The 11,197-nt window shown below is 55.8% G+C and overlaps 1 protein-coding gene across 2 annotated transcripts in view; it reads left to right on the plus strand.

Moving 5' to 3' along the window:
• Positions 1–2,881: 2,881 nt before the first annotated feature.
• SEMA5B (semaphorin 5B) overlaps positions 2,882–11,197 on the plus strand; it is a 359,347-nt gene continuing 351,031 nt past the window's right edge. The window contains exon 1 of one of the 2 annotated variants that reach the window (XM_075317013.1): positions 2,882–3,136. The gene's annotated coding sequence lies outside the window, so the exon portion shown is untranslated. The remainder of the gene's footprint in view (positions 3,137–11,197) is intronic. The other variant, XM_075317012.1, reaches the window with a different exon arrangement.

Raw genomic sequence — 11,197 nt, forward strand, 5'->3', positions numbered from 1 at the left:
CCACAGGCAGCACCGATATGTAAGGAGTACTGCTCCGCAGGCAGCACGGATGCGCAGGCAGCACGGATGCGCAGGCAGCACGGATACGCAGGCAGCACGGATACGCAGGCAGCACGGATACGCAGGCAGCACTGCTGCACCAGGAGACGCTTCTTGTGTACTGGGAGAGCAGACTGAAGGGAATGAACAGCGACAAATCTGCTGCCCTCCCGAATTATTAGTTCCACTTGTATATAAATGAGGCTGGAGTGCTCGGGGCGCGGATTCCCAAACCCTGGCAGAGCCTGATGGAATGATGGCCCTCAGTGTGTTCCGGCTCCGCCCTGCTCTGCTTGATTGACAGGTCTTTCCTTTGTGTACACAGGCAGGGACCTGTCAATCACCTGGAGGGGCCCCGGACCACTCTGGCCTCATTTGCATATGACTGAAACAACCAATATCTCGGGAATGCAGCAGCAGATAGAAGACATAAAGGAAGCCATGCTTGCAGGATTGGGGAGACGTCACTGACAGATTTGGCGACTCTGAGCGCGGCCAGAAATGTCTGATTGGACCGGAGTCTTGTTTTCAACTTGTGTAACAGACACCAATCCTGAGCACTGAGAATAGACTGGCAGCAGTGCAGTGACCCTGACTCCGGAGAGCAGAGAACACGCAGAGTCCTCATCCTGGAAGAGGCAGAACATTTCCATACAGCAACATTCCGCAACCAGCAGAGGCGGGATCGGCGGAGGCGGCATCGGCGGAGGCGGGATCAGCGGAGCCTGGACCAGCAGAGGCGGAAGCAGCAGAGGCCGGGATCAGCGGAGGCGGGATCAGCAGAGGCGGAAGCAGCAGAGGCCGGGATCAGCGGAGGCGGGATCAGCAGAGGCGGAAGCAGCAGAGGCCGGGATCAGCGGAGCCTGGACCAGCAGAGGCCGGAGCAGCAGAGAACACGCAGAGTCATCATCCTGGAAGAGGCAGAACATTTCCATACAGCAACATTCCGCAACCAGCAGAGGCGGGATCGGCGGAGGCGGCATCGGCGGAGGCGGGATCAGCGGAGCCTGGACCAGCAGAGGCGGAAGCAGCAGAGGCCGGGATCAGCGGAGGCGGGATCAGCAGAGGCGGAAGCAGCAGAGGCCGGGATCAGCGGAGGCGGGATCAGCAGAGGCGGAAGCAGCAGAGGCCGGGATCAGCGGAGCCTGGACCAGCAGAGGCCGGAGCAGCAGAGAACACGCAGAGTCATCATCCTGGAAGAGGCAGAACATTTCCATACAGCAACATTCCGCAACCAGCGGAGGCGGGAAGCAGCGGAGGCGGGAAGCAGCGGAGGCGGGAAGCAGCGGAGGCGGGAAGCAGCGGAGGCGGGAGCAGCGGAACATTATCTCTATACATTGCAGAGCATTATCTGTATACATTGCAGAGCATTATCTGTATACATTGCAGAGCATTATCTGTATACATTGCAGAGCATTATCTGTATACATTGCAGAGCATTATCTGTATACATTGCAGAGCATTATCTGTATACATTGCAGAGCATTATCTGTATACATTGCAGAGCATTAGCTCTATACATTGCAGAGCATTAGCTCTATACATTGCAGAGCATTAGCTCTATACATTGCAGAGCATTAGCTCTATACATTGCAGAACATTATCTCTATACATTGCAGAGCATTATCTGTATACATTGCAGAGCATTATCTGTATACATTGCAGAGCATTATCTGTATACATTGCAGAGCATTATCTGTATACATTGCAGAGCATTATCTGTATACATTGCAGAGCATTATCTGTATACATTGCAGAGCATTATCTGTATACATTGCAGAGCATTATCTGTATACATTGCAGAGCATTATCTGTATACATTGCAGAGCATTATCTGTATACATTGCAGAGCATTATCTGTATACATTGCAGAACATTATCTGTATACATTGCAGAGCATTAGCTCTATACATTGCAGAGCATTAGCTCTATACATTGCAGAACATTATCTCTATACATTGCAGAGCATTATCTGTATACATTGCAGAGCATTATCTGTATACATTGCAGAGCATTAGCTCTATACATTGCAGAGCATTAGCTCTATACATTGCAGAGCATTAGCTCTATACATTGCAGAGCATTATCTCTATACATTGCAGAGCATTATCTCTATACAGTGCAGAGCATTATCTGTATACATTGCAGAGCATTATCTGTATACATTGCAGAGCATTATCTGTATACATTGCAGAGCATTATCTGTATACATTGCAGAGCATTATCTGTATACATTGCAGAGCATTATCTGTATACATTGCAGAGCATTATCTGTATACATTGCAGAGCATTATCTGTATACATTGCAGAGCATTATCTGTATACATTGCAGAGCATTATCTGTATACATTGCAGAGCATTATCTGTATACATTGCAGAGCATTATCTGTATACATTGCAGAGCATTATCTGTATACATTGCAGAGCATTATCTGTATACATTGCAGAGCATTATCTGTATACATTGCAGAGCATTATCTGTATACATTGCAGAGCATTATCTGTATACATTGCAGAACATTAGCTCTATACATTGCAGAGCATTAGCTCTATACATTGCAGAGCATTAGCTCTATACAGTGCAGAGCATTAGCTCTATACAGTGCAGAGCATTAGCTCTATACAGTGCAGAGCATTAGCTCTATACAGTGCAGAGCATTAGCTCTATACAGTGCAGAGCATCCAGCCCTGAAGTCGCAGAGCGGTTTGTGTAGGACATTGCAGCGCATTATCGCTCTGGCGCTGCACAACATTCCGCTGCTTCATAAAAGTGCAAATAAGAAAAGTGACGAAAAAAGTGCAGTCCGCGGGGTGTGAGCAGAGCCTCGTGCACGTCTCCTGCAGCACACTGCAGAGCATGAACCCTTCAGCGGTAGCAGCGCCGTCTCCTGCAGAGCATTAACCCTTCCATGCTGCTCCGCCTCTTGCTGCATACATTAGGTGACGTCACGGCTGGCCCCGCCCCCGCCAGTCCTCAGTGCACTGTGAGCTCCATGCTGCGCGGACCCTGCGCCCCCCGCTCCAGCCGGCGCCCCCCGCGGACTTGCCCGGACCCCCAGACTGATGCCCGGAGCAGCCCCCCGGACCCCGGAGTGCAGTGAGTACCCCCCGCTCTGTGTGTGTGATGCGGCTCATCCCCTGTGTGACACAATTCAGCCCAAAGTCCGGCGCTGCCCCCCCACAGTCCAGTGCTGCACCTCACAGCCCCCCACAGTCCAGTGCTGCACCTCACAGCCCCCCACAGTCCAGTGCTGCACCTCACAGCCCCCCACAGTCCAGTGCTGCACCTCACAGCCCCCCACAGTCCAGTGCTGCACCTCACAGCCCCCCACAGTCCAGTGCTGCACCTCACAGCCCCCCACAGTCCAGTGCTGCACCTCACAGCCCCCCACAGTCCAGTGCTGCACCTCACAGCCCCCCCACAGTCCAGTGCTGCACCTCACAGCCCCCCCACAGTCCAGTGCTGCACCTCACAGCCCCCCCACAGTCCAGTGCTGCACCTCACAGCCCCCCCACAGTCCAGTGCTGCACCTCACAGCCCCCCCACAGTCCAGTGCTGCACCTCACAGCCCCCCCACAGTCCAGTGCTGCACCTCACAGCCCCCCCACAGTCCAGTGCTGCACCTCACAGCCCCCCCACAGTCCAGTGCTGCACCTCACAGCCCCCCCACAGTCCAGTGCTGCACCTCACAGCCCCCCCACAGTCCAGTGCTGCACCTCACAGCCCCCCCACAGTCCAGTGCTGCACCTCACAGCCCCCCCACAGTCCAGTGCTGCACCTCACAGCCCCCCCACAGTCCAGTGCTGCACCTCACAGCCCCCCCACAGTCCAGTGCTGCACCTCACAGCCCCCCCACAGTCCAGTGCTGCACCTCACAGCCCCCCCACAGTCCAGTGCTGCACCTCACAGCCCCCCCACAGTCCAGTGCTGCACCTCACAGCCCCCCCACAGTCCAGTGCTGCACCTCACAGCCCCCCCACAGTCCAGTGCTGCACCTCACAGCCCCCCCACAGTCCAGTGCTGCACCTCACAGCCCCCCCACAGTCCAGTGCTGCACCTCACAGCCCCCCCACAGTCCAGTGCTGCACCTCACAGCCCCCCCACAGTCCAGTGCTGCACCTCACAGCCCCCCCACAGTCCAGTGCTGCACCTCACAGCCCCCCACAGTCCAGTGCTGCACCTCACAGCCCCCCCACAGTCCAGTGCTGCACCTCACAGCCCCCCCCCACAGTCCAGTGCTGCACCTCACAGCCCCCCCACAGTCCAGTGCTGCACCTCACAGCCCCCCACAGTCCAGTGCTGCACCTCACAGCCCCCCACAGTCCAGTGCTGCACCTCACAGCCCCCCACAGTCCAGTGCTGCACCTCACAGCCCCCCACAGTCCAGTGCTGCACCTCACAGCCCCCCACAGTCCAGTGCTGCACCTCACAGCCCCCCACAGTCCAGTGCTGCACCTCACAGCCCCCCACAGTCCAGTGCTGCACCTCACAGCCCCCCCACAGTCCAGTGCTGCACCTCACAGCCCCCCCACAGTCCAGTGCTGCACCTCACAGCCCCCCCACAGTCCAGTGCTGCACCTCACAGCCCCCCCACAGTCCAGTGCTGCACCTCACAGCCCCCCCACAGTCCAGTGCTGCACCTCACAGCCCCCCCACAGTCCAGTGCTGCACCTCACAGCCCCCCCACAGTCCAGTGCTGCACCTCACAGCCCCCCCACAGTCCAGTGCTGCACCTCACAGCCCCCCCACAGTCCAGTGCTGCACCTCACAGCCCCCCCACAGTCCAGTGCTGCACCTCACAGCCCCCCCACAGTCCAGTGCTGCACCTCACTTCCCCCCAGAGCCCTGCACTCCCTCCCCCCCCCCCCCAGCCCTGTGCTGCTCCTGAAAACCCCCTCCAACCCGGCGCTGCCAGTGCAGAGGAGTGCTCTGTGCCATGATGCCCCTAAGTGCTGCACTACAGGCTGCTCCTACTGTGTTGTCACCTCCAGGGGTTATTCTAATTCCCTTTGCACCCAGGCCGGGGGTCCCCAGCGTCCCGCACCCAGGCGGGGGTCCCCACCATCCCTGGCTTTTCCCTTCTGATCGTCTTTTATTCCTCAGGTAGTTTCCGGCACTGTGTTGTCTCTTATATTTGGGGTCCGCACTGGGTGTGCGGGCAGGGGGCACCTGTACACCCCCCTCAGGTCTGCAGCTTGTGGTCACTTAGTCATCCATAGTTGGTTAATGCCTGGATGGCCGAGTGCTGTGCCCATCGCACCTCTCCTGGGTGGTCACTCAGGACATGACCAGGAGGTGGGCACCTGTGCTGGCAGCGTACGGAGGGGGTCTTCATGTTGTGGCAGACCCGTGGCAACGTTGATGCCGGGGCCGGTTACTTTGTGTCTGTGCCGTGGAGCTGTGTCCTGGGATGGTGGGCAGAGCTGCACATTGTGACTATGGGCACTGGAGGGTAAGTGCTGCCGGTGCAGACGCCGTACCCCATGGGCGGAGCCTTGTGCCCCCATGCTATAGCCGGTTATGAGACAGTTGCAGGGTAATTGTGGGGCAGTGATGGGGCAGAGCGGCACAGAGCTGTGCAGGGCATTTCTCGGGGAGCGCTCAGGCTGGTGCCCGCTGCTTGGGTCGCTGCTGGCCTGGTATCCCGCGCATGTGATGCTTTATTTCACATGGTAATTGGTGTCTTTGTGGATGGGGGTTGTGTCATTAACCTTCACATCACGTCTCCCTGAACATCAAAAAGGGAAAAACGGAGGAGACTGGACAAAAAGCCTGCACCCCCCCCCTCATGTGGACCCGCTTCTCACATGTCCCCCACAGACCTCGCTCCGTGCATATACCCCCAGCCTCTCTCCTTGTGTGTACCCCACAGACCTCGCTCCCAGCATGTCCCCCCAGCCTCTCTCTCCTTGTGTGTACCCCACAGGCCTTGCTCCCCGCATGTCCTTCCAGCCCCCTCCTTGTGTGTACCCCACAGACCTCGCTCCGTGCATATACCCCCAGCCTCTCTCCTTGTGTGTACCCCACAGACCTCGCTCCCCACATGTTCCCCCAGCCCCCTCCTTGAGTGTACCCCACAGACCTCCTGCTTCATCGGGACCCTTTTGCTATATTTTCCCCACCCCCACTCCTCATAGTTTCATAGTTTCATAGTTTCATAGTTTTAAGGTTGAAGGGAGACTCTAAGTCCATCTAGTTCAACCCGTAGCCTAACATGTTGATCCAGAGGAAGGCAAAAAAAAACCCCAATGTGTCAAATAAGCTCCAATGGGGAAAAAAAATTCCTTCCTCGTCTGGACCCTTTTCCCCAATCCCGCCACGTATCTCAGAACCCGAGTGATTCAACCTTAAATGTATCAGAAAGTTTCTCCATTTCCCCGGAGTTTGTGACTTGACGCTTTGTCCTGGTCTGGGAAGCTGACGATCTAATATTTGGGGCGGCCGCTCTCTCCCCGCTGCGCTCCTGGACCCTCCTGCCGCTGGTTGCACATGATGATCTGCGGCTGGCTATATGGGCATCGCGGAGGACGGGGTTAGGCTACTTTCACACATCAGTTTTCTGCATTCAGGCACAATCCTTTTTTTTCCTGATGCAAAGGATCCGGCAAAAACGGATGCAAACTGTATCCACCGGATCCGGTTTTTAACGGATCCGTTATGCCGGATGCGTACAAAACCGGATCCGGTGGATACGGTTTGCATCCGTTTTTGCATCCGGTTTGTCCTTTTTTTTGAAGGATCAGCTTTTTTAATTAATTTGGTGCATGCGCAGTTTACAAAAATGGATCCGGTAGCCGCATCCATTTTTTACCGCATTGCGCCGGATCCGGCGTCCATAGGCTTTCATTGTAAAACACGCCGTATCGCGCCGGATCCGGCGCGATGCGGTTTTTTTGCCGGACAAAAAAACGTTGCAAGATACGTTGCCTCCGGCCGCCGCTTTGATAAATTTTGCCGCATCCGGAAAAAACCGGATGCAACGCAAAGCCATCAGGTACAATCCGGTTACAATGCAAGTCTATGGGGATAAAAAGGATGCGGTACCGGATCCGATTTACCCGTTTTTTTCCGGATTGTACCTGATGGCAAAAACCTGATGTGTGAAAGTAGCCTTAATTGGCATCTGATGCCGCAACAAAATTCACAACCCCTCGACCTTTCCGCTGCTTCCATCTAAACAGATCTAGAAGCCCCGTCCATAGGCACCGGCCAGCGACCTGCACCGGTATGAGACCAGGTTAACCCCTCAGTGCCCAGACAGTGACGGGGGAAGACCGAGTGTGACTCCAGAAATCTGCCGACTCCAGGATCATTGTTCAGGCTCAGAATAGCTGAGGGTGGTCGTGCCGCTGATGAGTCTACTGCTGTGTGGGGGCATCACTGTACCCCTCGTGGAGGTGCAGCCAGGCTCCGTCTGTGTATTTCTGTGCATTGTATCCGCTCGCGTTCTACATATATCCTCCGTACATTGTATCCGCTCGCGTTCTACATATATCCTCTGTACATTGTATCCGCTCGCGTTCTACATATATCCTCTGTACATTGTATCCGCTCGCGTTCTACATATATCCTCCGTACATTGTATCCGCTCGCGTTCTACATATATCCTCCGTACATTGTATCCGCTCGCGTTCTACATATATCCTCTGTTCATTGTATCCGCTCACGTTCTACATATATCCTCTGTACATTGTATCCGCTCGCGTTCTACATATATCCTCTGTACATTGTATCCGCTCGCGTTCTACATATATCCTCTGTACATTGTATCCGCTCGCGTTCTACATATATCCTCTGTACATTGTATCCGCTCGCGTTCTACATATATCCTCTGTACATTGTATCCGCTCGCGTTCTACATATATCCTCTGTACATTGTATCCGCTCGCGTTCTACATATATCCTCCGTACATTGTATCCGCTCGCGTTCTACATATATCCTCTGTACATTGTATCCGCTCGCGTTCTACATATATCTTCCGTACATTGTATCCGCTCGCGTTCTACATATATCCTCCGTACATTGTATCCGCTCGCGTTCTACATATATCCTCTGTACATTGTATCCGCTCGCGTTCTACATATATCTTCCGTACATTGTATCCGCTCGCGTTCTACATATATCCTCTGTACATTGTATCCGCTCGCGTTCTACATATATCTTCCGTACATTGTATCCGCTCGCGTTCTACATATATCTTCCGTACATTGTATCCGCTCGCGTTCTACATATATCCTCCGTACATTGTATCCGCTCGCGTTCTACATATATCCTCTGTACATTGTATCCGCTCGCGTTCTACATATATCCTCTGTACATTGTATCCGCTCGCGTTCTACATATATCCTCTGTACATTGTATCCGCTCGCGTTCTACATATATCCTCTGTACATTGTATCCGCTCGCGTTCTACATATATCCTCCGTACATTGTATCCGCTCGCGTTCTACATATATCCTCTGTACATTGTATCCGCTCGCGTTCTACATATATCTTCCGTACATTGTATCCGCTCGCGTTCTACATATATCCTCTGTACATTGTATCCGCTCCGCGTGTGGCGTATTCGGTGTGTTTGTGTACATTTGTATACAATGTATCAGGGTCCAGCTGACGTTCCGCCTGTATCCACACTCTTCCAGCTGATGTATATTCTGTGCGTATTCGTGTCATTGTATCATCGCTCTATATCCATTCACAGATTCTCCTGGAGCCCCATCCAGATAATGACACCATATATTACACCGTATGGAGAAGCTCGGGGGGCTCTGGATGAGCGCTCCGCCACATGCGCCAGTCTTCGAGTGAGATGGGAGAGGACTTTTCATCTCCTCAGATCGGTTTTCTGCTCAGTGAGATTTATGCTCATTTACAAATAATGAAATTTATTTTTTTGATACAAAAAAATTGGACAAGAATCTGCAGAATTTAGATTTAAGGTCTTGCATTAATAATGGTGTGCAGGGATGTTTCCCCCCCCCCGTGTCTGGGGTGCGGGGGGGATGATTCCCCCCCGTGTCTGGGGCGCGGGGACGCTTCCCTCCCGTGTCTCGGGTGCGGGGACGTTTCTTCCCACCCCCCCCCCCCCCCCCCGTGTCTGGGGTGTGGGGACGTTTCTCCCCCCCCCCCCCCCCCCCGTGTCTCGGGTGCGGGGACATTTCTTCCCCCCCCCCCCCCGTGTCTGGGGTGCGGGGGGGATGATTCCCCCCCGTGTCTGGGGCGCGGGGACGCTTCCCTCCCGTGTCTCGGGTGCGGGGACGTTTCTTCCAACCCCCCCCCCCCCCACCCCCCGTGTCTGGGGTGTGGGGACGTTCCCCCCCCCCCCCCCCCCCCCCGTGTCTCGGGTGCGGGGACATTTCTTCCCCCCCCCCCCCCCCCCCCCCGTGTCTGGGGTGCGGCGACGCTTCTCTCCACGTGTCTGGGGTGTGAGCGGACGCTTCCCCCCCCCCCGTGTCTGGAGTTCGGGGACGTTTCTCACCCACCCCCCCGTGTCTGGAGTTCGGGGACGTTTGTCACCCACCCCGTGTCTGGGGTGCGGGGACATTTCCCCCCGTGTGTTGGCTGCACATTGTCTTTGCTGTATTATGTCCTGATGATGATATGTTCAGATTCTCTTGGCCCGGTGGGCGGTGTGTACTGACGGCTGCACGGCCCGCTGTCTCCTTCCCTGGCATTGCTCCTACACTTGTTGGCGATTCACCCTGTGCCTGACATTGTTGATCATGTGGTTATCAAAGTGCTTATCACCAGCAATGTGCTCCCTATCTGATGTTGGCAGCTGCCCTGTACTGAGTGGTGGTGATTCGCCCTGTAGCTGACAGCACACTGCCCTGTACTGAGTGGTGGTGATTCGCCCTGTAGCTGACAGCACACTGCCCTGTACCCGGTGGTGGTGATTTGCCCTGTAGCTGACAGCACACTGCCCTGTACCCGGTGGTGGTGATTTGCCCTGTAGCTGACAGCAGACTGCCCTGTATCTGGCGGTGGTGATTCGCCCTGTAGCTGACAGCACACTGCCCTGTACCCGGTGGTGGTGATTCGCCCTGTAGCTGACAGCACACTGCCCTGTACCCGGTGGTGGTGATTCGCCCTGTAGCTGACAGCACACTGCCCTGTACCCGGTGGTGGTGATTCGCCCTGTAGCTGACAGCACACTGCCCTGTACCCGGTGGTGGTGATTCGCCCTGTAGCTGACAGCACACTGCCCTGTACCCGGTGGTGGTGATTCGCCCTGTAGCTGACAGCACACTGCCCTGTACCCGGTGGTGGTGATTCGCCCTGTAGCTGACAGCACACTGCCCTGTACCCGGTGGTGGTGATTCGCCCTGTAGCTGACAGCACACTGCCCTGTACCCGGTGGTGGTGATTCGCCCTGTCTCTGACAATGGCAGTTTGCGCTGTGCAGCGTATTTCCAGTCTTAGACTGTGCACCCTGTTGGAGTTGGAGCTGGGGATGGGGGGGGATTATTGACCGGTGCATTGTTCCGCGGCTTTTATCATTGCTCTCTATGTTCTATAATGGTCTTTGTGTTTGCCGGCGGCTGGTGTGGGCTTCATTGGGGGGCACTGATGTGTAAACATTGCTTGTGTGTTGCATTGCACTGGGAGGAAGAGAGGGGAGACCGGTGATCCCAGGTAGGTGTCATTGCCTTTCTTCCGGGCTGCACAGGGCTGAGGCTGGAAATTGACAGCGGTGATCTGGCTGACCTCATTACAGGGGATGGGGGATGTAGTGGTCTCCGTGCAGATCTGGCTGCACTGAGGTGGTCCCATCAATAGCTACTTACAGAACAAAGGGCTCGCTGTGCCCCCCTGGGACAGGGTTTATGGTCCGGTTCTACGTCTCGCGTGGGCTCGTCCCCCGGGTACGCGTCTCGCGTGGGCTCGTCCCCCGGGTACGCGTCTCGCGTGGGCTCGTCCCCCGGGTACGCGTCTCGCGTGGGCTCGTCCCCCGGGTACGCGTCTCGCGTGGGCTCGTCCCCCGGGTACGCGTCTCGCGTGGGCTCGTCCCCCGGGTACGCGTCTCGCGTGGGCTCGTCCCCCGGGTACGCGTCTCGCGTGGGCTCGTCCCCCGGGTACGCGTCTCGCGTGGGCTCGTCCCCCGGGTACGCGTCTCGCGTGGGCTCGTCCCCCCGGGTACGCGTCTCGCGTGGGCT

This window comes from Anomaloglossus baeobatrachus, chromosome 7 (genome assembly GCF_048569485.1).
Source record: "Anomaloglossus baeobatrachus isolate aAnoBae1 chromosome 7, aAnoBae1.hap1, whole genome shotgun sequence".
Taxonomy (NCBI): domain Eukaryota; kingdom Metazoa; phylum Chordata; class Amphibia; order Anura; family Aromobatidae; genus Anomaloglossus; species Anomaloglossus baeobatrachus.